Below are 24,384 nucleotides of genomic sequence, written 5' to 3'. Positions count from 1 at the left end.
CTTTTATTTGTGACTCTCTTGCCTGACAGCATAGGCTGCTGGATGGCACGGTTTCCCTTAGTGATCGTGGTCCATTTGTCCAAAAAGCTCTGCGTAGATGAGCAGGTCCCCTTGAATGGCAGGCTGGTCCTTATCGGGCATGGCGGGGAGCAGAGCAGGTCGCTTGAGCTCCCACTATTTCCGTGGTGAAAGGGAGTGCGCTGTGGGGTTTGAGCACCGCAGCACATTTCTGACTTGGGTGGAACATCTTTCTTCTTTTTCTTCAGCTCAAGATGGGCTTGTGGATTTAGCCTGAACTCTTCCCTGCCCTCATCCCCAGCCCTCATGCAGACTGTTGGCCCTTCCCAGGGTAGTCTTGATTCTTTCATCATGGCCATCCCGTAGCCCTTTCTGGTTCCCCAGGCCTGCTCACTTATGTTCTAAAGCCTTTCTGGGGCTCTACTAGGTTACATTGGGTCACACACTCACTCCAGTCTTCTGTCTGTGTCTGTCACTGACCTCTTGTGCTCTAGCTTATGCCTTAGTAATTCCATTTGCTTTCTACCCTTCAGAGATTTGTGTGTGGATTGTACCTGCTTGTTTTGTTTTGCTTGTTAATCAGTACTTCCAAGGATTTATGTATTCTATTTTGTACATCTTTGTTAGCTGTTCAATGGGGTCTTGTCTGGGAGCCATGTCCAGTCTGACATCTTGAACCATAGACCTGAAATTCTAAAAGTCCAAATGCAATTCATAAAGGAAATAACTTATATAATCTCCTCTTGGAGGTGTTTTTTGCCCCTCTCTCCCAACTGAGATTATTTAGGGCCTCTCCTTGGGACTCTATTTAGAGTCACATGTCACATTGTGTTATTATTTGCCTCCATATATTGGCTGTGCCTCCAGGCTGTAGGGGCTTTGAGTACAGCCTATCTGTTCATCTCTAGATTCCTAGTTACGCACATGGTAGGGAGTCTGAATATTTATAGACTGTGAATGCATATACATCTACTCTGTGAACATGGGAATCCAAGGTACTACTGCATGGCTTTAGCGTTCGAGGGATTCAAAGCATAGTGGGGACAACAGACATGTGCACTGATAATTCTAAAACAGTGTAAAAGAGTGGATGCCAAGTGTGTGGGGCCACGGACAGGAGAGTAGATAACTGTGCTTGGGGGTGGAGAGAAGTCAAGAAAGGCCTTCAGAAGGAGATTATATTTATGTAGTTGTGAAGAGCACATAGGGCTCTCAGGTAGTTCCAGGTGTATTAAAGCATTCCAGGAGCAAAACAGTCGTTCAAAGTGAATTATGGCTGGGGTACAAAGTGTAAGGGGGGGTAGTGGCAGAGGAGGGATCTGAAGAGACAGATGGGAGCCAGAACATGCCCGTTGTCTGCGGTGAAGGTGGGCATTTTGTACTCGATCCTGAAGGGAGCCACTGGGAGCTTGTAAACAAGGGGCAGTATGGTCACATTGGCGTATCGTAAAGATGTTGACTGCAGTATAGAGGATGGACGAGCAGAGTCCAGAAGATTTGGGACTTGACTGCAGTAGTTTAAGTGAGAAGTGTTGACCAAGGGAGCAAAAGCTGGAGTAAAGTTGGAGAGATGGGTTTGGGAAACGGCAGGAGGACAGGATGGTGGACTTTGGTGACTATTAGATGTGAGGGGTTGATGGGGAGGGAAGAGGCAAGCTTTCGGAGGCACTTCTGGCGCTGGGGCTCTCGGATCCAATGATTGCAGGAAAGGACATGAGTGCTTTTGTTTTTTGGTAAATCTCAACTGAAAGGCAACAAGGCCGTGGCAGCAGTGATTTATGAGACTCAACCAGGCTGTTTCAGTCCTTTCTGAAATGCGTATTTCAGCTGAAATGAGGGAAAGGCGTGTCTTCAGCTCTGGCTTTGACAGCCAGGCTCCCCGTTTCCTTCCCAGGAAACCGAATAGGATGGGATTGGGATGTCCTGATGAGCTACATGAGATCAGCTTCTTGTCAAGTTTGGATTAATTTTTAAAATGGAATTAGCATCCAACTGAAATGGATGTCAACTGCTTGGAATGCATCTTTGGATCTGAGTGATTTTGATATGAACCAAATGTGATCGCCTCGTAAAGTTTTTGTCTGTGCAGAACCATCTTGATATTTGAACCCCGCCCCAAGTTTAACTCTTAGGAACCCTCCAAAAGAAGGATACATGTCACTTGTTTGGCCTTTGTGCATCTCTACCTCATTCTCTCTCTCTCTCTCTTTAACATACTCTTTAGCACTTCTTAACCATGACAACACAATTCAGAAGCATTCGGGAAAAGTGGGGGAAGAAGTCTTACCAGATACGAGCGCTTTCCGGGTGTTGGGCATACCCACCAGCGGTACTGCATGGACCTGCGCAACCACATTAAACATAAGAATCACAATCCCCTTTTGGTAGATGTTGAAATCAGACCTCAAAGGGGCCTTCAAGTTAGTAAATAGCAGAGGGCATTCAAATACAGTGCCATCTGATGTGCCGTATGAACTACCTGCTGTGGCCCAGCGTTATACCTGCAGTACTCCATTTAATCCTCATAGCCATGGAAAACTGTAGAAACTTAGAGAAGACTAATAAAAAGAGGCTTAGCAAGATTAAAAAGCCTTTCCAGGGTCACTCCTCATCAGGGAAACCTGAGATTTTGTTTTCCTTCTTTATTTGTAGGCCAGCGGTACGCATTATAGGTCTCAGAGGTGTTAAGAGACATATAGGCAATATTATATGGCATTGCAGGAAAACTTCCCATAATCCTATTCAGATGAAGAGAGAACCTCTTTCGAAAGCTGTTTTCTGGATGGCCATACTCAAAGCCTTCGTGATGGGGAAGATGGGAGGGGAGTAACTTGTTCTGCGCCCTGGATTGGACCGTTCCGTATTCCACCCTTAATTCTAATACTTCAAACAGCCCTTTGAGGTGGGTGTAATGATTCCTGTTTCCTAGATGAAGGAACTGAGGTCCAGAAAGGTTAGGTAAAGGTTAAGTAATTCACAAGCTTTCCGCCCAGGTCCAGCCGACCCAAAGCTACAGGTTTTTGGAATAGCGCTAACCCACTTGGAGGGCCGTTATTTAGAGAAACACGTAAGGAGGAAGAAAGTGATGAGGACGCAAGCCCTGCCATTGGTATTTCACTTGGCCCATTAAGTTTCTCTAGGTGGTGACGAGACGCCCTTTGATGAAATTTGCAGATGATGCTAAATCAGGCCCTCTGTAGACATGAGTAACACAAAAAAGCAATATAAATGATCCCAAGTGAAGGAGGTTAGTAGTGCAGGCAGGAAATAACAAGATGAGATTGATTACCACAAGGGAAATTCTGAATTAGAACATCTGTGCCAGCCAATGTGACTAACATAAGCACCTCTCAGTAGCTCAGAGCTCTGCAAGTTGGAAGGGCAGGAGTGGTCACTGTATCTGGCTCCTTCACCTACAGATAAGGAGACTCAGGCTCAGACAGGAGATGGAAATGATCCAAGGCCACAGTCAAATTAATGACAGGGTTGGGATGAACCCCACGTCTCCTGTCTTGTGACTGACTTCTCCTTTCATTATGGCCCATGGGTTTTGGAGTCAAAGGTACTTAAACTTAACTCCACCGTTTAGATGCTGTGTGTCTTCAGGTGGGTTACTTAACCTGCTTGAATCTGAGTTTTCCTATCTGGAAGAGTGGTAAAGTGATACATATTCCTGAGGGTTATTTTGGGAAGTAAGCGAAATGATCGGTACCTGACATATCGAGGTTTAAGAAAGATTAATTCCCTCTATTTGCAGCAGAGGAACCCCTTAAGGGCAAAATAGCTATGGTACAGGGTACGTGGTCTCCACTACTCCATGCATGAATGGATGCTGAATGAGCATCTTCCAGGAAGATGGGCAGTGGATACAGTGGGAGCAGTTAATGCCATACGGCTGCAGTCAACAGTGTCTTCAAGTCGACCGATCGAAAATTAATCACGTGGGGCCTGTTACACGCAAGGGAGACTTGGTGCCACCTCGTGGGGTGCAGGAGAGTAGTGGGGCGGAATGTCACCGACTGCTGAGACCGTTGGGAGAGACAACCTGAGGAGGTGGGACTGGAGCCAGAAAGAATTGTTTTCAGAGGAACGAGCCCACGTGAGCGCCGACTTGGAACATGATTGCCACACGGGGTGCTGCCTAACGTGAAAAGTGGGGGCACGCGTGCCTTGTTTATAGGAGAGGGTGTTCAGGTGGAAGTGGGCCACGTTAAAGGCTGCATTCACCAAGTGTGGAGTTTCCAAAGGAGACAGCCCTCAATCAGTTCTTTGGCTCTTGGATCCTGCGTCACACTGGGGACATAGAAGATTGGAGATGAAGATTGCAGGCTAAAAGAAGATTTGTGAGGAAAACGTCTTTGGTGTGAGGGGTGCCCTGAATCCCAGTCCTGCAGGGGTAGGGTCGGGGAAGGGCACATCACCCTTCCTTCAAAACCAGTGTGAGGGCTTCTGTGGGGCCATCTGGAGTGATTGGTAAGAGTCCTCTGAAGCGACAGTGACAGAGGGGGCTGGCTCTGCCTCCTGCCTGGGATAGCTAGCCGCTCGTGGCCATGGCCATGGAGAGGAGGGCTGGTGGCCCTGGGTTGGCCTGCCTCTCAGATTCTGTCAGGTCAGAGCTGCTGGGTATTTGTGGAAGAATATATACAGACCACGTGGGAGAGAATGCAGGCCTGGAGCCACGCAAAGTTCTACGCAAACCACCTACTAGGGAGGGAGAACTAACTAGGGAGTCCGCATGAACTGGATTGCTGGAACAAGGGGACGGGGTGTGGGAAGGGGACAGCCAGCTGAGGGGAACCTATCACAAGTGTCATCTAGTGCTCCCAGTGAGGGTCTAAACAAAGGTTGCAAATCCCAGTTCTTCTCCCAGCTTTAATCATCTTTTTTTTTTAGTTGTTTTTAAAATTTATTTATTTTGAGGGAGAGAAAAAGAGCAGCAGGGGAGGGGCAGAGAGGGAGGGAGAGGGAAAATCCCAAGCAGGCTCCACGCTGTCCACGCAGAGCCCGACAAGGGGCTCGAATCCACGAACTGTGAGATCATAATCTGAGCCAAAATCAAGAGTCAGATGCTTAGCCAACTGAACCACCCATGCGGCCCCCAGCTTTAATCGTCTTCAATGAGGCACCAGGAGCAGAGAGTGAGCGCTGGTTTATGACAATACTTGTGAAGTGGAAGTTCTCCGGTGCTGCCCTTTACCATGTTCTCTTCTCTCTTTGTCCCTCTACCAGTCCAACCCCAGGATGTGTCCGCAGACCAGAGGTAGCAGAGTTGTGGGAGGAGGAGCTGGGATATGAAAGGGTACAGTCCCCTGGACTGCAGTAAACCAGAGACAGAGGAGGAGAAAGTATTCATGTTCTACAAAGTTGGAAGCTTTGCCTACTACGTTGACTTTACTGAAATGAGATTTTACTTAAGGATTTGTAAAACCCCGTTTATTTATTATTCTTTTTTTTAGTATTCTTTTTTAAAAAAAAATTTTTTTTTCAACGTTTATTTATTTTTTTTGGGACAGAGAGAGAGACAGAGCATGAACGGGGGAGGGTCAGAGAGAGAGGGAGACACAGAATCAGAAACAGGCTCCAGGCTCTGAGCCATCAGCCCAGAGCCTGACGTGGGGCTCGAACTCCCGGACCGCGAGATCGTGACCTGGCTGAAGTCGGACGCTTAACCGACTGCGCCACCCAGGCACCCCTCTTTTTTTTTTAGTATTCTTTACACCCAACATGGGGCTCACCAAGATCAAGACTCACATGCTCGTCCGACTGAGCCAGCCAGGCATCCCTTACTTAAAGATTTTAAAGGACTACTGAACATTCGATTATCTAAGAGTGAACAAGGGAGTCGGGGGCCTGCCTCAGCTTTCATCCGGGAGTATATAGGAAGGATTACCCCACCGAGCAGGGGAGAGACATACAAAGTTCCTTTTTCAAATGCAGCTCTTGAGTCCCCTATGTGCGCTGGTCACATTTACATATTTGATTCATTGGGGTGTAGTCTTTACATTGGCTTGTTTGATTTCTTACCAGATGGTGAGTTCTTTGATGCACTAGGACTTATGCTTATAAAAATAGTACTAAGCACTGAGTAGGTCCTCAACACATAGTGTGGAGTGAGATGCCTAGAGGAAAAGTTACTTGAGTGGCTGGTAGAACAGGGACTTCTTCCCACATGCTGACCTGTCTGTTTGGTTGTCCAGGTTCCATCTGCTCAGGCACTTGCTGAGTGCCTCTTATGTCCTTCCCCACATAGTCTTTTCTTGTGTCACAAGCGAGTGTGACACCATTCTAATGGTCTCACCTTCGGGACTCCTGATGAACAACACACTTTTATTTTCTCCTCTTCTATCATTATTTGTCTTTGTTCTCTCTGAGGGCCAGACAATGTTGTTCACATCTCTGAATCCCTAGCACAGGACTGGCACCTCAAAGCTGCTCCATAAGAGTGTAGTGAAGAGCTGGACAGAGCAAATCCGAAATCCTTGTAGATGATGTGGGGGTTTGAGTAGGAGCTGTGACTCAGGAGGGGCCTGGGTCCCGGACCCACCAGCTACCTGGGAAATATATGATCTTTTCTAAGAATTGGTTTTAAGCGTCATAATTAGGGCAGTAATACTCATCATAAGTGGGACCTGTGAAGGTATCTAGTAAAAGGATCTCAGTTCGGTGCCTTGTAAACAACAGGTGCCTTGTAAACAACAGACTTTCTCTTTCATGTATATATATGTGTGTGTGTGTGTGTGTGTGTGTGTGTGTGTATGTACAAAATTATATTTATATAATTATATATAATGTATATATAACTTATATTTATAAATACATAATGTATAAAAAGGTACATATTGTAGTAATAATATAATAATATAAACATAGTATGTATTTATAAATTATGCATTTTATAACACATAATTATATATAATTATATATGTTTGTATAAAAATACATAATGTTATATAATTATACATTTTATACATATATATAATTTTTCAAACCCTCTTTCTCTTTATCTCCATACTTGAAACCCAAGCAGCGTCTGGAGGCAGGAGTCATGGAAATGGTTGGTAGTGAAGGTCAAGATCACATTGGGGGAGAGCTGAAATCAAATAACATTATCTGATACTGTGGTGCGAGAACATGGACATCAGAGGGAGAGAATGTTTGGGTTTGGGTTGGAGTCCTTTCCCCGTCATGTATCCACTCACAACCCTAGCGAGTAAATGACTTTTCTGGGTTTCCTTTCCTGTATCTTTAAAGGATGTCAGTAAGATGCCTGGGCCCTTTCTAGAGGGGAAAATCTGTGTCTGTTCATCTCCAGGTTCTTAGCAGCTAACAAAGCACATGGTATTCAATCATCATGATCATATAATAACTGGTAAATAATAATAAATAACTCTTCTAAACCTTTGAATGTATTAATTCGCTTAATCCCAACAGCAACACAATGAGGTAGGTACTCTTAAATTTTCGTAAATACTTGGGGAATGGAGTTTCGCTCACATATCAGTAAACCAAATCAAATGCAACAATGTCCAGAAACACTAATGTATGCCATGAAAATATAAGGTAGCATTTGGGTTTTTCTATTTCTCTACTTTGATGTAGGGGACGTGCTGCTCGAGCTTATCATAAAAAAGGGGAGGGCATCTTCTAAAGAGATTTTACAAGCATTGCCCTTTGTGCGATTTCATTTAACCTTGAGTATAGCTCTTTGAGGAAGATATAATTATCTCATTTTGCAGATTTGGAAGCTGAAGCACAGAATAATAATTAGGTAGCTTAGTGACTTGCGCAGTGGCTATGCAACTATTCTGTGGAAAAGCTATGATCCAGATCAGAGTTGACTGTCTGCAAAACCCAGGCACTGGGAGAGATGGCTAGGTAAGGGAAGAGGGGGGAAATTCAGAGGGAGAGGAGGCATCCGCTGAGTTTGCAGTGGGTTAAAACCATCAAAAGAACTGAAGTCCTGTCCCCTGTCCCCTCCAATGACATTCAAATGTTTTTCTCATTTTGACAGAAGTAGATGTCCCCGAAGTACCTCTGTTCCCAGGGAAAGGCCAAATGATACGTCTGCTGGGAACTGCACAGGATGAAGAGAGTCTGTTATTTCCAGAGAACTCTGAGAGGTCCAGTGGAGGTCAGGTGTTGAGAGGTGTGCCTTCGGGCTCTCTAACACGTGAACACGCTTATTGTTCTGGCTGGGTTATACTTTTTTTACTCTTTTCCCAAATGCTAGGAAGGCAGCACCAAGGTGGGGGAGGCAGAGCTAGGAGGTCGGTGGGAACTCCTGGGATGGGAGCTTGTCCACCTTGCTTTAGTGTTCTGTCCAAGTCCTCCCCTCTGGATCTCAACCCAATAAGAGTGGGCTGGGGCAGCTGACATGGGGAAGCCCTTCCTGTTCTATAGTCTAGGGTCTGAATTTACTCTTTTTTTAGTCTGACTTCCCACATCCTAGGGAGGGTGATTCGGTTCTAACTTTGGGAGAGGATGTGCATGACAGACTACTATTTTTCAACTTTACATTTAATCGTGTCACTTCTATACTTAGCCCTCTTGTTTGGCACTTTTGCAGGTTTCCCAATTAAGGTGCCCACCTGTTCTAAATATATCAGATGCTTATGCTAATTAATTAGGTGGTGCGTGCGTGTGTGTGTGTGTGTGTGTGTGTGTGTGTGTGTGTGTGGGTGGCTGGCAGGGAGTGGGTTACCTGACTGACAGGTGGAGTCCCTGGGATTCAAGTCTACCCAGAACTGTGAAATCTCGAACCAGTTATTAACCTCTCTGGGCTTTGATTTCATGCTCAGATAAAGAGAGTCCTAATAGTGCCTACATGATTGGGTTGTTCCTAGTGTTGAGTCCATTTCTGAAAGGCACTTAGGAGAGTGCTGGAACTACAGTGAACACTCAGCGTTAGAAGTTATTTTTGTGAGTTCTCACTGACTCTCTTTTTACACATGAGAAAATGGACCCTGAGTAAATTTAAGCAACTTGCTCAAGGTCCTACAATAAGCTCTTGTTAGGAAGAGGGGGAAGAATTTGAGGATATTAGGATTGTGTCTCCACCTGGGACTCAGAATGGGCTGGGTTCTGCGCTGCTGTTCACTGGCCCTTCCTAACGGTGGTCAGTGGCGGCCTCGCACCCGAGGCACGTGGTTACAGAAGGAAGCAGAACACACAGGTATGTGCCTGCCCTTTGAGGCACAGCTCTCAACCCAAGAGCAGCACACTCCACGAATAGCCTCGGACCAGCCTGATGATTCCTTTCAGGAGCCGGGAAACTGGTGGGCAGAGAGGGGGAAGCCTGGGAAAAGGTGGTCTTTCCTCCACAGCTGTTGTAATCGAACTTCATCTTGGCTGTGTTCAAGGCCATTCACAAACTGTCCGCATTCTCGCTCATCAACCTCATCTCCAAGCTGTTTGTATTCCAGCCCCATCTGGATATTCTGTATCCTGGGTCCTCTATACGCCAATCTGCTCCAGCAGGAAACGAGTGGCTTGACATTGCCCCCCCCCCCCCCCACCACCTCCTTTCTAATCCTTCCTGTTGTGACCAACAAAATCCTGATTAAAATTTTCCATCTTATTTTTAGTTTAGATTAAGCCTGACCAAACGATCACAATGTGTTGGTGCCATTTGCAACTGCAAAATCTTTCCCAGGGCACATTGAGCTTAGATAAGCAGTCAACCCAAAATGGAACCGGCAGTAATTCAACCTACATATGCAAATCTTTGTTATTGAACCAAACGCCAAAAACTGTATATGGAATAATCATGGTTTCTTGTCAAAGTTAGATCTGCACTATATGATGTGAGAAATTGGATTTGGTAGGAATTATAGCCACAAAATAAAATTCACAATGACCGAAGCTATAATTAATTAAATGAGGTACAGACAATACACTGATTCAGGAAATCGAACCTGTATAGGATTGAAATGAAAATTTCATTTTGAAGAACGTACAATGAAAGTGAAAATGTAGAAATTAAACACTGTCTACCTGTGGTGCAATAACGATGTAAGTGTCTGTACCCTTGAAGTAGATGGGGTCAGAGTAACTGATGAATCAAAACGACAAAATCAGTATCTAAAGGGTCAAAATGAATTCCACTTAGCCCGGCACAGTGACATGTTTGTGTGACATGTTTGATGACACATTTCCCTAGAAGCTAAGACAGCCCTGGCTGGGTGATGAATCTCCCCTTTGCTACCTGCAATGACCTGTATTGTCTGAAATGATCAAGATCTTTTTCAGTGCTGTTAGCAACAAAAGAATAGAATGCAGACACCAAATGAACATAGGTTTTGCCATGTGCGTCACCTCCTGTGGGGCATCCCCAAAGTGTGCTGGTCAAGCCATTCTTCCTGGGCACTGTATATCTTAGGCGTATACAAAACTTCAGGGGCCAAAGTAAGTAGCTTTCAAAAACTGACGTTTAAAAAGTACCTAAATTGGCCCATAAAACTGCTTTCGAGAAAACACCTCCTTTGACTGTCCTTTTGTGATGTTAGTCATCTCCCAGTCATTGACTACATGGGACACTGGATGCTTAGATGTGGTTCGTGCCTCCAAAGGAGGCAAGACATAGTCACTCCCACACCTATATACAGCACAGTGTGCTAAGTTTAATAATAGACTCTATCTACTATGCAGAGGATATGATAATCAGCTTTGCTAGGCCAGTGTCAGAGGGGCTGATCCTTAAGTAAAATCATCAAAGTCCAAGGAATGAATGCATCTAGTTGGAGGTGCAGCATGGATAACGTGGTGGGGAAAGTATTTCAGGCAGCTGGGCGTTGGCAGATGGAGAGCAGGGTCTGGAGGTGAGGGCTCGTGGGAACTCTAGTGGTGACCACGGCGGCCTCTTCTTCCCAGATCACAGTAAGCTCCTGTGTCCAGGCATGGGTGCTCTCCCCGACTGGATATCCACTGCTTCCCATTGGGCTAATGGGTGTTCTGAGACGTTGCAGAGTTATCTGAATAGCCTCTCAGGGTCGCTGCGCGATTTTGGTTTGAACTTACGGCACAGGTGGACGTAGATCACATTCATTCCGTGACTGTCTAGCAGTTTGCAAGCTGCTTGTGAGGGGTCTGGGGGCAGGAGGACATGACCTTAACTCAGACGTCAGGCTGATGGTCTTCATTCTGAGGTATATGCCCCCTTAGAGGTGCCTAAAGACTTTCAAGAAATGTGCAGCATAGTTTTAGCGGAATCGATTTCTAGCACCTTAACTTCCATGTATGTTCTTTCCTACCATTGATCTCCCCAACAGCTTTCCTGCTGGCAAATTCTCTCCTTCACAGTCTCCCTTCCTCTCCCTCTTTTAAATAACTGTTGCTTTATCAATTTTAAAATTTACACACACTCACACATGCACACACACTTCACAGAAGTACTGGATGATCAATGAATGACAAGGTTCTAGCATAAAAATCTAACACATTAGGATAAAATCCTGTGGGAGAAGTGACCTAGATACAGGAGCTCAAGGGGTTTCTGGAAAATAAAAAAGAAGAATGTAAAATTTCCAACTGCTAAGGAAGAACTTGTTTCTACATTTTTCAGACAGATTGTGGTGGGTTTTTTTTTTTTTTTAATTTTTTTTTTCAACGTTTATTTATTTTTGGGACAGAGAGAGACAGAACATGAACGGGGGAGGGGCAGAGAGAGAGGGAGACACAGAATCAGAAACAGGCTCCAGGCTCTGAGCCATCAGCCCAGAGCCTGACGCGGGGCTCGAACTCACGGACCGCGAGATCGTGACCTGGCTGAAGTCGGACGCTTAACCGACTGCGCCACCCAGGCACCCCATGTGGTGGGTTTTAAGTAACTGGTATTTAGATCAAATTGGGTACATGCAAAAGAGCAATGTCACAATTTTATTTTAAAATGTCAATATTTACAACATGTTTTTGAAAGTTTCCATGAAGACTTTCAGATGTCAACTTAAAATGTGTGAGGGGGTACAGAGCTTTTTGAAAACTGTTTTAAGGGTACATGAGGAAAAAGTGAGCATGCCTGGCAAGGCATTCCTGGCCCGGGTACTGGATTCTGTTCTTGGGACCAGCACCTATCCCGCCCGCTATCTGTTACCCTCAGGAGTGGGGTCCAGAATCTAGGACCCAGAGCCCCATTTCAGGGTCCCTGGAGCCTGGGGAGTCTCCTTCCTGGGGACTTGTTACCAGTTCTCAGGGAACCTCACACACAAAAGCCTTCATTCTGCCTATTTTCTCCCATTATTATGTTCAGTGGTCCATTAGAAAGAGATTAGTTCCTTTGAATAGAACCCAAACCCTTAGGAAAACAAGTTTTAGATAAGGAAAGCCACACCTTTAGAAATAAAACTATAGTAGTCTTGATTCTCTCTTTGGAGAGAGAAGTATTACCCATCTTCCCAGACCAGACCCTGCAGAAGCACGCAGGCCAGTGTTGGGTGGAGAAGGAGCGTGCTCTTTTAGCCTGATGATCCCACCCACCACTTCCGAGCTGTGAGACCTTGGGCGAATTCCTCACCCTCTCTGAGCCTGACTGTGGTGCTCATGGAATGAATGTGATCTACTCCCACCTGTGCCTTCAGGTCAAACCAAAATCGCTCAGCGACTCTGAGAGGCTACTCAGCTCTGCAACGTCTCAAAACACCCATATCGGGAACGGGAGATCAAAATGTGATCCTCTTACACTTTTTATAGATTAGAGGAGCTACTTATGAAAGTGCCTAACCTAGAGTGCGAAATGTAGTAGACAGCCCATGAGTAATTATTCTGAGCGCTGACTAATAAGTGCTATTTCTTTTACTGCATGTGGGGAAACAAAGGTGAAGAGGTTGGCCACATATCTGGGTGAAGTTTGCAAGCTCCCGAGAGCCAGGCAAATGGAGCAGGCAGCCAGAGTGGTGCAGCAGGGGACGCTTACAAGGACAGAGGGGAAGGCCGGCTAAATGACCGGATATGCAGAAGACTGGAGGACCCGATCTGGTGTTGGTGTTGGGGATAGCTTCTTTGAGACCACAACATCTAAGAGAGGAAATGAAGGCCCAGAAGGAGTTGGGTGGGCACAGAAGGGGAAATACCATTGTGGGCACTGGGGAAGTCCGAAGCAAAGGCCTGGAGGCAGAGATCTCGGGGTGGGGTGGGCTGGGAGTACCACAGTCAGGCTGGAGAGGTAGAGAGGGGCTGTGTGCCAGGCTAAGGGCGTGAGGCTTACTTCCTTTCTTTAAGGGGTTGCCGCTATAGGGTTTAGTCTGGGAATGCCCTGGCCTGCTTCTCAGTTTAAAAATCTCCCAGGGCGCCTGAGTGGCTTAGTCAGTTAAGCGTTATACTCTTTTTTTTTTTTTTTTTTTAAACAATTTTTTTTCAACGTTTATTTATTTTTGGGACAGAGAGAGACAGAGCATGAACGGGGGGAGGGGCAGAGAGAGAGGGAGACACAGAATCGGAAGCAGGCTCCAGGCTCTGAGCCATCAGCCCAGAGCCTGACGCGGGGCTCGGACTCACGGACCGCGAGATCGTGACCTGGCTGAAGTCGGACGCTTAACCGACTGCGCCACCCAGGTGCCCCAAGCGTTCTACTCTTGATCTCAGCTCAGTTCATGATCTCATGGTTCCTGGGATGGAGCCCCACATGGGGCTTTGTGCTGACAGTGTTGGAGTCTGCTCGGGAATCTCTCTCTCCCTCTCCCCATTCTGGTGTTCTCTTTCTCTTTCTCTCTCTCTCTCTCTCTCTCTCTCTGTCAAAATAAATAAACATAAAAAAAAAAAAAAAAGAGAAACTTCCTGCTGTAGTAAGGAGCAGATAGCAGGTGCACGTCTGGAGATCAGGAAGACCAGTCACTCTTCTAGTCCAGGAGCCTCTCAAGTGCACAGAGAAATGTTTGTAAATTCAGGGCCCAGGACAGTGGCTGTTACGGAGTAAGAGTTTGATGCAGTGTTTGTTGAATGAACTGGCCAGTGACTCGGCAAACTAATTTTGCCCGATTTTACATTAACCAGGGCAAAAATGACTGCTGAATGTAGTTTCTCATCAACGTCCCCTTCCATTGCCCCCTCAGTGCTCTCAGCAGATCCATGCCCGCAGACAAAGCAGCTGAAAAAACGATTGCCTGCTAGTGAGCGCAGGAATTGCCCTACGCGTCCCTCCTCACATCCACTTGAACCCCGAACCTTCTGTCTCACCACTGCCCTGCTCCCTGTCTTATTTGTCCTCCTAAGTTCCTTGCTGAGCCCTGTTCAGTTTGACCAGTCCCCTTTTACGGTGTGATTTACCTGCCTCCAACCTGGTTTTCTCAGAAGGCGCTTTTCCCTGCTCCCGAGAGGCCGTTCCCCCTTGCCCCGGGTAGGTGATCAGACAAGCAGCATGCGGTTGGTTTGTAACAGAACCGCCCAATGGCAACAACAAAAATCCCTTTTCAGTTCACCTCGCCTGGTGGCCCTATCATAGGTACAGTGCGATTTCCCTGAAGCTTTGTGCAATTTTGAGAGTTAGGACCCCATGAGCTATTCCACTTTGGGGCATTTTCTCTAAGACTTGCTTCACAAGTCCGGACCTCGGGGCTTGTCATTATGCTGAGGGACAGCAGGAAAGCAGTTGAGGAGGAGAAATCAATGAAAAGGATTCTTATCATAAGCTCCTTCTCTAATTTGGGGAAACAGAAATCTCTGCATGTTTTCTCAATAAGCACTTCATCAGAAGCCTTCTTATCCTGACAGGCTTCACTCTTTCATAAACACAGCAAGAATAACCTCTGGACGCTGGCCTACCATAGTCAAGTATGAAAATGTGAATTCCACGGGTCACTGTTTGTGCAGCCGCCAGATGTGGATGAAAGGAGAAGGGTGTTTTATTGTGTTTTCTTAAGAAACAGAGAAAGGTCTGTCCTGAGATGGGCCTGCTTCCCTCCCACACAAGTGGCCACCATGTGGCCAGAGGACAGCTAGCTAATTTGCAAGATTAAGCTTTTCCAAATATTTAGAATTGGTCTATTCTGTCTTCAGCTAATAAAATGGATTTCTGCTCCAAAATGGATTTAGGAAGCAGACACAAGAGCTCCTAAGGGCTTGTTGGCAAGTTACCTGTTAACAAGGTCCATCTGTCAAATGGATGTCCAATGGGTAAGCTCTACATGGATCTCCTCCTTGTCCTCCCAAGGACGCCTACATTTGTGCCTAGGTTCTGCTGAGGACAGACGGAGGCCAGTGCCAGCTGAGGCCGAAAGATGTTCAGGACGTAAGCTTCTGTCCTCTGTCACACGTTCATCCCCTACAAGTGCATAAAGAACAACCATATGTTGAAAAACAAACCCACTCACCAAATGAAAAATCTACATTAATTGCAAATGTCTTTATTCAATTCAATGTTTCATTCACTAATCTAATGTTGAGTGTTTACAATGTGCCAGAGGCTTTAGGTACTAGGGAAATAGATGAAGTAAGATGTAGTCTCTGCCTTAAAGGAGCTTGCAATTTATGTGGGGACGCAGAGTTAAAAATCTATAATGTAAAGTACTGTAAAACATGGGCTATAAAAGGAACTTAGGAGAAGGTGGCCCAGAGTCTCTCTGGGGGGAGGGATCAGGGAGTTTCACAGTGGAAGTTACTCTTGAGCGGAGCCTTAGAGAATGAGTAGGAGGTTTCCAATGGGGGAAGTGTTCTCAGGACAAAAGAATAGACCCTTTATGGACAATGCTGTATTCCTGGAGTGACATGTGTTCCTGTGGCTGGATTGTGAAGTAGGAGGAAAGGGAGAGGTGGCCCTAAGGAAGTGAGGAAGGCAAGAGCCCAGTCACAGGGGCATTATTCATGCCAATGCATTTATATTTATCTGTAGGCAACGAAGGGGGGGGGGGACACACTGGGGCCATGAAGAATGTTGATTGAAAGCAAAGTGGCCATGTCATAGTGCAAAAGATGGTTTGGAAGTGAGTGAGACAATACATATTTAGTCTAGAAGGTGAAACATACCTGCTGATAATTAACCATAATAAAGGGTAATGAGCTTTAATAGGGTGATATGGGGCTCTCTCTTTGCCCTTTCAGGTCTGCTCTCCACCCTTCTCTACCACACCCTGCACCATAGGATGCTGTTCTGTATGAACTGAGTCCGTGGGTTTCCTAGTCCCTGGATTTAGCTGAGTTCTGCTAATGGAAGCCTGGGTAGGAGATGGAAAAGACAAAGACGAATAAAGTCAAGGTATTATTCTTCAGGGGTTACCTTGGCCTTGAGAGAAGTCACAGCTCCTCTCCACACGACCCTTTCCTGCTGAGTTCCAGTAACCTCGCCCTGTCCTCACTCTTTCGCACATAGGGGTGTCAAAAGCCTTGCTGACCCATGGACGCTGGCTATTTCTTAGCGTTTCCTTACATCCTGCCCACGGATTCCCAAAGAATCCCTTTATTCAATACTTCTGAGTCATGCAGATAGGAGCAGGCCGTCTGTTTCGTGCTGGGGCTCTCTACTATTCCAGGTGGCACAGGGGTGGAGTGGGCAGAGCACTTTGGTTCTGCCTGGGGCAGGGAGAAGGAGTCAAGAGCCTTCAGGGCAGGGGCGGCATTTGAGCCCTGTCTTGACCAATGAGATTGAGTGTCCCAGGCATCAAAAGTGTGAAAGGCATTCTGGACTGAAGGAGTAGAATCTACAGATGAATAGCAGAGTGCAGGAACTGGGCGTATGTAGGGTGCTGCGGTTGACTGGAGGGGAGGGTGCCTGGAAAGTGAGGTGGGATGCGGTAGACGAGGGGCAGAGATAAAGTAGGTCAGAGGGGAAGAATCTGGAATGCCAGCTTAAGAGTCGTCCCCAGAAAAGGGGCAAGAGTGGTGGCAGCACTGGGAATTGAATTATATGAGGAAGGTGGAAGGGTCTGGGAGTGTTTAGCTTATAGAAAAGGCAGCATGATCATTGTCTTCAGATATGTGAAGGATCCGGATAACAATATGGCAATATGTGTTGTGAGTTCATATTTTTTGGCCCAGTAATTCTGTGTCTAGGAATTTAGCCGAAGGAAGTAATCCAAAATGCAGACAGAAACGTTCACTGCTACATTATTTATAATAGTCAAGCATTGGAAACAACCTAAATGCCTGGTAAAAAGAGAGTTGTTAAATAAATTAGGGCAGATCTTTACGATATCACGTGGTTGTTAAAATAAAGTGTATACAAAATTTAAAGGCATGGGAATATACTTTTAATATCATGTTAAGTAAAGAGTAGGATACAGAATGTCTGTACAGAATGATGTCAGGGACGTAAAAATATACGGACAAAATAAAGTTGTGAAACTCTTATTCATAGTTATTGCTGTTGATGAGTTTGTGGGGGAGGGACATGCTCAGGATGTTTCAAAGATCATTGGTAAATAGGAGCTGGGAGGTGGTATATTGTGGAGATGAGTACACAGCCTCTCGAGTGAAAAACAACGAACGAGCCGGCCCCATCTCAAGATACAGGTTGTGCTGTTTGTTTACCATCTCCACCTCCTCCACCTCTTCCACCTCCTTCACCTCCATCACCACCACCTCTGTGACCTCCACCTCCTCCACCTCTACCACTGCCACCTCCACCATCTTCACCTCCATTACCCCCGCCTCCACGACCTCCTCCACCTCCTGCACCTCCATCACCCCCACCTCTGCCACCTCCTCCACCTCCACCACCTCCTCCACCTCCACCACCTCCTCCACCTCCACCACCTCCTCCACCACCACCTCCATCACCCCCACCTCTGCCACCTCCTCCACCTCCTCCACCTCCACCACCTCCTCCATCACCACCTCCATCACCCCTACTATCTCTATCACCACCACCTCCACCTCCACCATCTCCACCGTCACCTCCGCCTGCATCGCCACTGTCACCACGAGAACCACTTCTACCAGCAACACCTCCACTTCTGTCACCTCCACCACCTCCACCTCCACGGCCTCTACTACCACGACCTCCATCACCACCCCCACCTCTACTATCGCCATGTCCATGACCACCTCCACCTCCACCACCTCCACCATCTAATTCATTGATCATGTGCATGTATATACCAAGCGTATAACACACATGTCTCTGCATATTTTATCTCGTAATCCTCTCACCTCTGTAAGGCAGGTTTTATTTTTACTCACATTTATCAAACGAGGGAACCGCTCAGAGAAATCAAGCAACTTATCCACGATCACACGGCAAGCACGCTTCCAAATTGAAATTTGAACCCGGGTTATCGGACTCCAAACTGTTGTGCCATCCTGCTAGTCCATCACTTCTGTGTGGTCGTATCACTGTCTCCGGTCACGTATCATTGGGTAGACGTTTTTCGCGATAATGAACTGCAGTGCTGAAAATGGCACATCTTCTTGGTGTTGGCTCCGTTTATTTATGTTTATGTATTTATTTTGAGAGAGAGAGTGTGCACAAGCCGGGGAGGCGTATAGAGAGGGTGACATCATCCCAAGCATGCCCCATGCCATCAGCACAGAGCCCCACACGGGGCTCAAACTCACAAACTGTGAGATCATGACCTGATCCGAAATTGGACGCTTAACCAACTAAGCCACCCAAGGGCCCCGAGAGATATTGGCTGCCTTTAAAGTAGATGATGTCAGTGAGAGAAAGTCCTATGACACTTCTTTAATAAAAGCAAAGAACTATAAATAAATAAATACAAACATACATAAATAAATGTAAATAACTCCTCTTTATTGAGACCTTATCGTGTGCCCAAAAATGTTTTTAGTCTTTTACATGTACTAATTTAATTATTTCAAACACCATATGAGTTTAGGGCGGCTCTGATCTTCATTTTACACGTTGAGGACGCGGACTTTACGGAACTTGCCTATGTTCTCACCGCTAGGCAAGATACTGAGCAACAAAGACGAGACATACAGTCCACTGTGTTCCTTACCACTACTGGTTCTGGGTATGCGTCTAATGAAGTGATTTATTTATTTCTGCCCTTAGTGGCTAGAATTCCTCTCAGGGAGATAACAGTCTTTCTTATGAAAATACCTTGATACACTATTTGGGAAGCAAGGCGTTGTCAGGAGTTTCCACAACACAAGAATAGTCAAACCCCTCTGCCTGAGAATGTGAGAGGAATTTAATTTTTGCTCCAGAGAAAGAGAAGGGAGGGGAGGAGCAGAGTGCCGTAGGAGAGAAGAATCGGCTGGGATGGGGCATGGAATGGCACCTGGTGTTGTGCAGGGAGGCCAAGGAATGTTTAAGAACAGGCTATATACCTTAATGTCGAAGTTCTTAATGTTTTAGATGTAAATCTCTCCCTCCACGATGCCCATAAGTAGTACTATGTTCACAAACTCTGTATGATTTTATTATGATGATGGTCATTATTATTATCGGCAGAAATTGAGGAAGGGCCCGAATCTCACATTGGGCTCAATGCTGTGTGAAACGGAATCAGCAGATTTAAAATAGCCTAGAATCCTATACGTATGAGCAAGGGTCGCCCCTGGAATTGCAGACCCTGGAGGAGGGCTTCAGACATTCACAGGGGACTCCAGCCATTCCTTTCAAGATCTCTCCAGGAAAAGAAGCACCAGGGGACACCTGAGTTACCTACTTCAGCAGGTTTAAACCTCCTAACAATCCTATCATTTCTTACTCTGGCCATTTTCTTTCCCAAACAAAGAAACAGAGTTCAGAGAGAGTATGGAACTTTTGGGTCTGTGACAATAAGAGAAACCCAGGATTCAAAGCCAGGTTGATTTCAAGTCCTGTGAACTTCCCAGGACCTCTCACGGTCTCACCTGTCTTGGTGTTTTTCTTGTGTTGATCCTCTGTGGGAGAGCCTCACAGGGTAGAGTTGTTACAAAACAACTTCAGTGGTGGGGTTTCTGAATCTCCAGGGCTTAGACCCAATTCAGCAACCAGGGTGGACTTCTGCATCTGGTTCTCAGTAGGGCAAGGGAATCTAGACCACCCCTGTGGGGGTGAGCCAACGACTAATTTAAAGTAGTGATGGGAATCGACCTGAATGGGAGTGGTAATAGTTTCCCAGTCTTAAAAACGTAAAAGTCACTTGTTCCTAGTTTTACGCATGCAAATTTTTATTAAGATCTGCTCAGCCTCATAACAGAATTCTCATCATTTTATGGTATTTTTAAAACTAAAGACGAATACATGTTTATTGTAGAACATGTGTTAACTGAAAATTTCTTTCTGCTCTCCTAAATTGCCTTTTCGTTCCTTTATACACTTTCTTTGGATTTGATTCGCACTTAAATGTATAATAGAGTTGTGTCATAGCCTCAAAAAGAGGTGATTATCCGACTATCTTAGCATCTCACTTCCGTAACAACTGTCTTTCTGGCTCTCCATCTAAAAAGTGAGGAGGAAGTGCATAGAAGCACTTATAATAGCAGTGGTTCCCAAATTGTGTTTTCTGGAAAAATAATCCTATGAGATGTTAATGGATGTTGTGGGGAGGAGAAAGGCTCAAATGACTTGGAGAATGCTGTATTAAATTTAAAAAATAATGGTTTCTAAATTGCAGCTGAACGGACAGGATTTTCTATAGGCTTTGGTGTTAACAGGGATTAAGGCTTCTCTAGAAAAAGGGAGAGGAAGACAGATAACATTTACTAAGCACTCAGGACCCTGTGTCCTTTGGGCAACCCTGGTGTGAAGGGAAGAATATGGGACAGGGTAGCTAGAGGCCTCTCTTTTCTCTTAGTTTGCCTCTGATGTGCGTTATGACCTTGGGCCAACTCCAGCCATCCAATCATTGGTAAAATAAACAAGGATATGTTTGAGGTGGGGGTTAAAGGATGCATGATATTTTGATATGAGGAGCAGAGATGGTCCAGGTGGAGACAACTGAATGGGCAAAGTACAAGGCACTTTCCTACACAGAGTGATAGGAAACCAAATAATTCTTCCCCTGTTTTGTAACAACTCTACCCTGTGAGTAGAAAAGGCAACTGGCGTATTTTCTTCTGAGAGAGAGACCTTCACATTCTTTTCATTTGTTTTAATGCTGAGAAACCCACCTGCCTTTTCCTAAGTGTTCCTGCCCACATAGGTAGACCACATCATAAAAATTCATGTTTGAAATAAGAAACCTCACTACTTCCCTCATTTTGACAGCCAGACTTTGGGTTTATGGAGAAATTACAGATGAATGTCTTCAAAATCCAGTGAAGGACTTTTATGGCCCGTTCCTTGAATGGCAGGTCTAGAATTTTCATACATGGCTTATTTTTACTAATTGTATAAAACACCTATGCACACTTGTTAGAAAAGTGTTTGTTTTATTAAGAGCAAAAACAGCATGAACCAGAACATTATTTGGATTCTAATTGTGAAATAAGTTACTCACTTAAAAAAAAAAAAGTCTCGAATTTGCAGCAGATCAACATTTCAATTCACCACCATTTCGTATCGTTGGAGCTGCAGAAATGACTACAGTAGCCATTGTGCTATCAAGGAGCTCACACTTTGTGGGGAGACAGACTAGGACACAGCTGAGGATGATAACACAGTGCCCCCGAAGCGACGCTTGTGTCCACAACAAAAACCCTACAGATCTCAAAGGGAAGAATAATGGTCTTGCTTATGGAGACTTAGGCAGCTTCACAGACGTGGTATTTGAACTGCTTCATGTAGCCGAATAGGATTCTGTCTCTAAGAGGAAGGACATAGAGGCAATGCTACTCCGAGAAGCCTTCCTGACGTCCATAACCAAATCAATTTCTTCCACGATTACTCTCATAAACAGTATTCTGATCCTGTGTCGCATGTACAACCTCCGATGTTTCCGGTTTTTTGTACCATTTTTTTGTTCCCGTTTGTCTAGTTAATCTGGTTAATGTTAGATTATAGGCCTCTGAGAGCAGGGATCATGTCCTTCTCTTTTCTCACTACTTGGAACCCAGACCGACATGAACAAAGACAAAGAAGCGGGAGGTAAGGGCATTTTAGGGGGATGCACAGTAGTTCATTCAGCACGGCTAGAGTAGGATGCAGAGAGGAACCAGAGACTGGAAAAACCTTGAGCCAAAATGTGTTCGCTTGTAGCTACCAATTTCGAACGAAAGTACCCAGATGAAAGTGAGTTAGCCAACCAGCATTCCTAAATAGCCAGTTTGACTCTTCCCCCCCACCCCCACCTAATTAATCTATTGTTTCCAATGTCCCATGATTAAAAGTCATTGTTTACTCCAAAGCCGGGTAGTCGGGCCTCAGAGCTTTTTTTCAAAAATTCTTTTGGGGGTGCCTGGATGGCTCAGTCAGTTGAATGTCCAGCCTCGGCTCAGGTCATGATCTCGCGGTTCGTGAGTTTGAGCCCCGCGTCAGGCTCTGTGCTGTCAGCGTCCCCCTTCTCTGTCTGCACCCCCTCCACCCCCCGCTTGCACTCTTTTTCTCTCAAAAATAAAATACACATTAAAAACAATAAGTAAATAAAAAACTCCTCTTGGTTCAAAGACCTCTCATTCCGTCTACTCATTCAGAGCGAAGAGGAACTTTGGGATAACACAATCCTTCTGAGGCTCCCAGGTCAAGTTCGGTGTACTGCCTCGCAGAATCCCGGAACCTCAGGGCTGGAAGGGACATCAGTTGGAGAAATTGAGGCTCAGGTTGAGGAAGTGACTTGCCGGGGACCACACAGCCAGGCAGGAGCAAAGCTGGGCCTGGAGCCCAGATGTATGCGACTCCACTCCATCTCGTCATCCCCTGCTTTTCTGAAGCCACTTGTCTTTCATTCAGCAAACTTCTGCACTTCCAGGCTTCCTGCCCCAGAAGAGTTTCCTGTTTTACCTCCAAAGCCATCAGCAGCCCTCGGGCCCCTGCCAAACATCTGGCACTTGACAGGGATGTTCCCTGCTTCCCCCTCTCTGCAGGGTGCTGAAGGGGTGGGTCGTGAATTATGCCTTGATTCCATCCAGCTAAGCAGAGTGTAAATAAACAGAAGCGTGGAGAGCATGTGTGTAGATGGATAGCCAGCGTTATGTATCCCTTTCTGTGCGGCTATCTGCAGGAGAGTCCTGGCAGCCCATCTCTGGGGATGCCTCCCTCAGGCTTCACCTCTCCCCTCGGTGGGGGCTCCCTGAGACCCGGCTACTCTCTGTGCCCTCCATTTCTACCCCTCAAAACCCTCTCTTAACTCTCCCGTGATACGGAACTGCATATACGCCCCACACCATGCCATGTTCTTTCGTGTGCCACTTTTTCATTCTTGCTTTGTCCTTTGTTGGGCGTTCTCTCTCCTGATTTGTGGGCCTTTAAGAAAGCTCAGTTTAAGAGCAACTTCGGTGAAGCGTCCTTGATTCCTCCAAACTTAAGAGCTGCTTCACCTGTTCTGATTCTGCACTTTGAGCCACTTTATACTTTCATTGTAGCATTTATCTTACTGGATTACGCTTGTCCATCTCCCCCACCAAGAATATAATATTGATACCTACGATGTATTAAATTTTTGTTTTCGTTTTATTTAAATCCAGATTAATTAACATGCAGTATAGTGACGATTTCAGGAGTAGAATTCAGTGATTCATCACTTACATAGGACACCCAGTGCTTATCCCAACAAGTGGCCTCCTTAATACCCATCACATATTTAGCCCGACCCCATCTTCCTTATCCATTCACCTGTTGATGCACATTTGGGCTCTTCCTATGCTTTGGCTACTGTTGATAGCACTGCTATAAACATTGGGGTGCATGTGCCCCTTCAAAGCAGCATTTTTGTATCCTTTGGATAAATACGTAGTAGTGCAATTGCTGGGTCATAGGGTAACTCTATTTTTAATTTTTTGAGGAACCTCTGCGCTCTTCTCCAGAGTGGCTGCACCAGTTTGCATTCCCATCAACAGTGCATAAGTGTTGCTCTTTCTCTGCATCCTCGCCAACATCTGTTGTTTCCTGAGTTGTTAATTTTAGCCACTCTGATAGGTGTGATGTGGTATCTCATTGTGGTTTTGATTTGTATTTCCTTGATGATGAGTGATATTGGGCATCTTTTCATTTGTCTATTAGTCATCTGGATGTCTTCTCTGGAAAGTGTTCACGTCTTTTTCCCATTTCTTCACTGGATTATTTGTTTTTCAGGTGTTGAGTTTGATAAGTTCTTTATAGATATATTGGAAAGTAACCCTTTATCTGATATACCATTTGCAAATTCTGCCAGTTGCCTTTTATGTAATACCTACAATTTAATAAGCACAGACAGTGTGCTAGGAAATGTGTTTAGAATTTCACTCATGTTGCTGTGGTTAACCTTTGGAATAACCTTGTGAGTCTGGTGCCCTAATTTGGGTTTCTTGCAAAGCCAAGCCTGGTATGAGACTTGGGTACCAGTACAGGGGATCCCAAGAAGAACGAGTGAGGGAACAGAGAGAGGGAGACAGGGAAGGAGGAAAAAACAAAATAAG

Source organism: Lynx canadensis, chromosome C1 (assembly GCF_007474595.2).
Source record: "Lynx canadensis isolate LIC74 chromosome C1, mLynCan4.pri.v2, whole genome shotgun sequence".
NCBI classification, from domain to species: domain Eukaryota; kingdom Metazoa; phylum Chordata; class Mammalia; order Carnivora; family Felidae; genus Lynx; species Lynx canadensis.
This window is presented reverse-complemented; position numbering follows the sequence as displayed.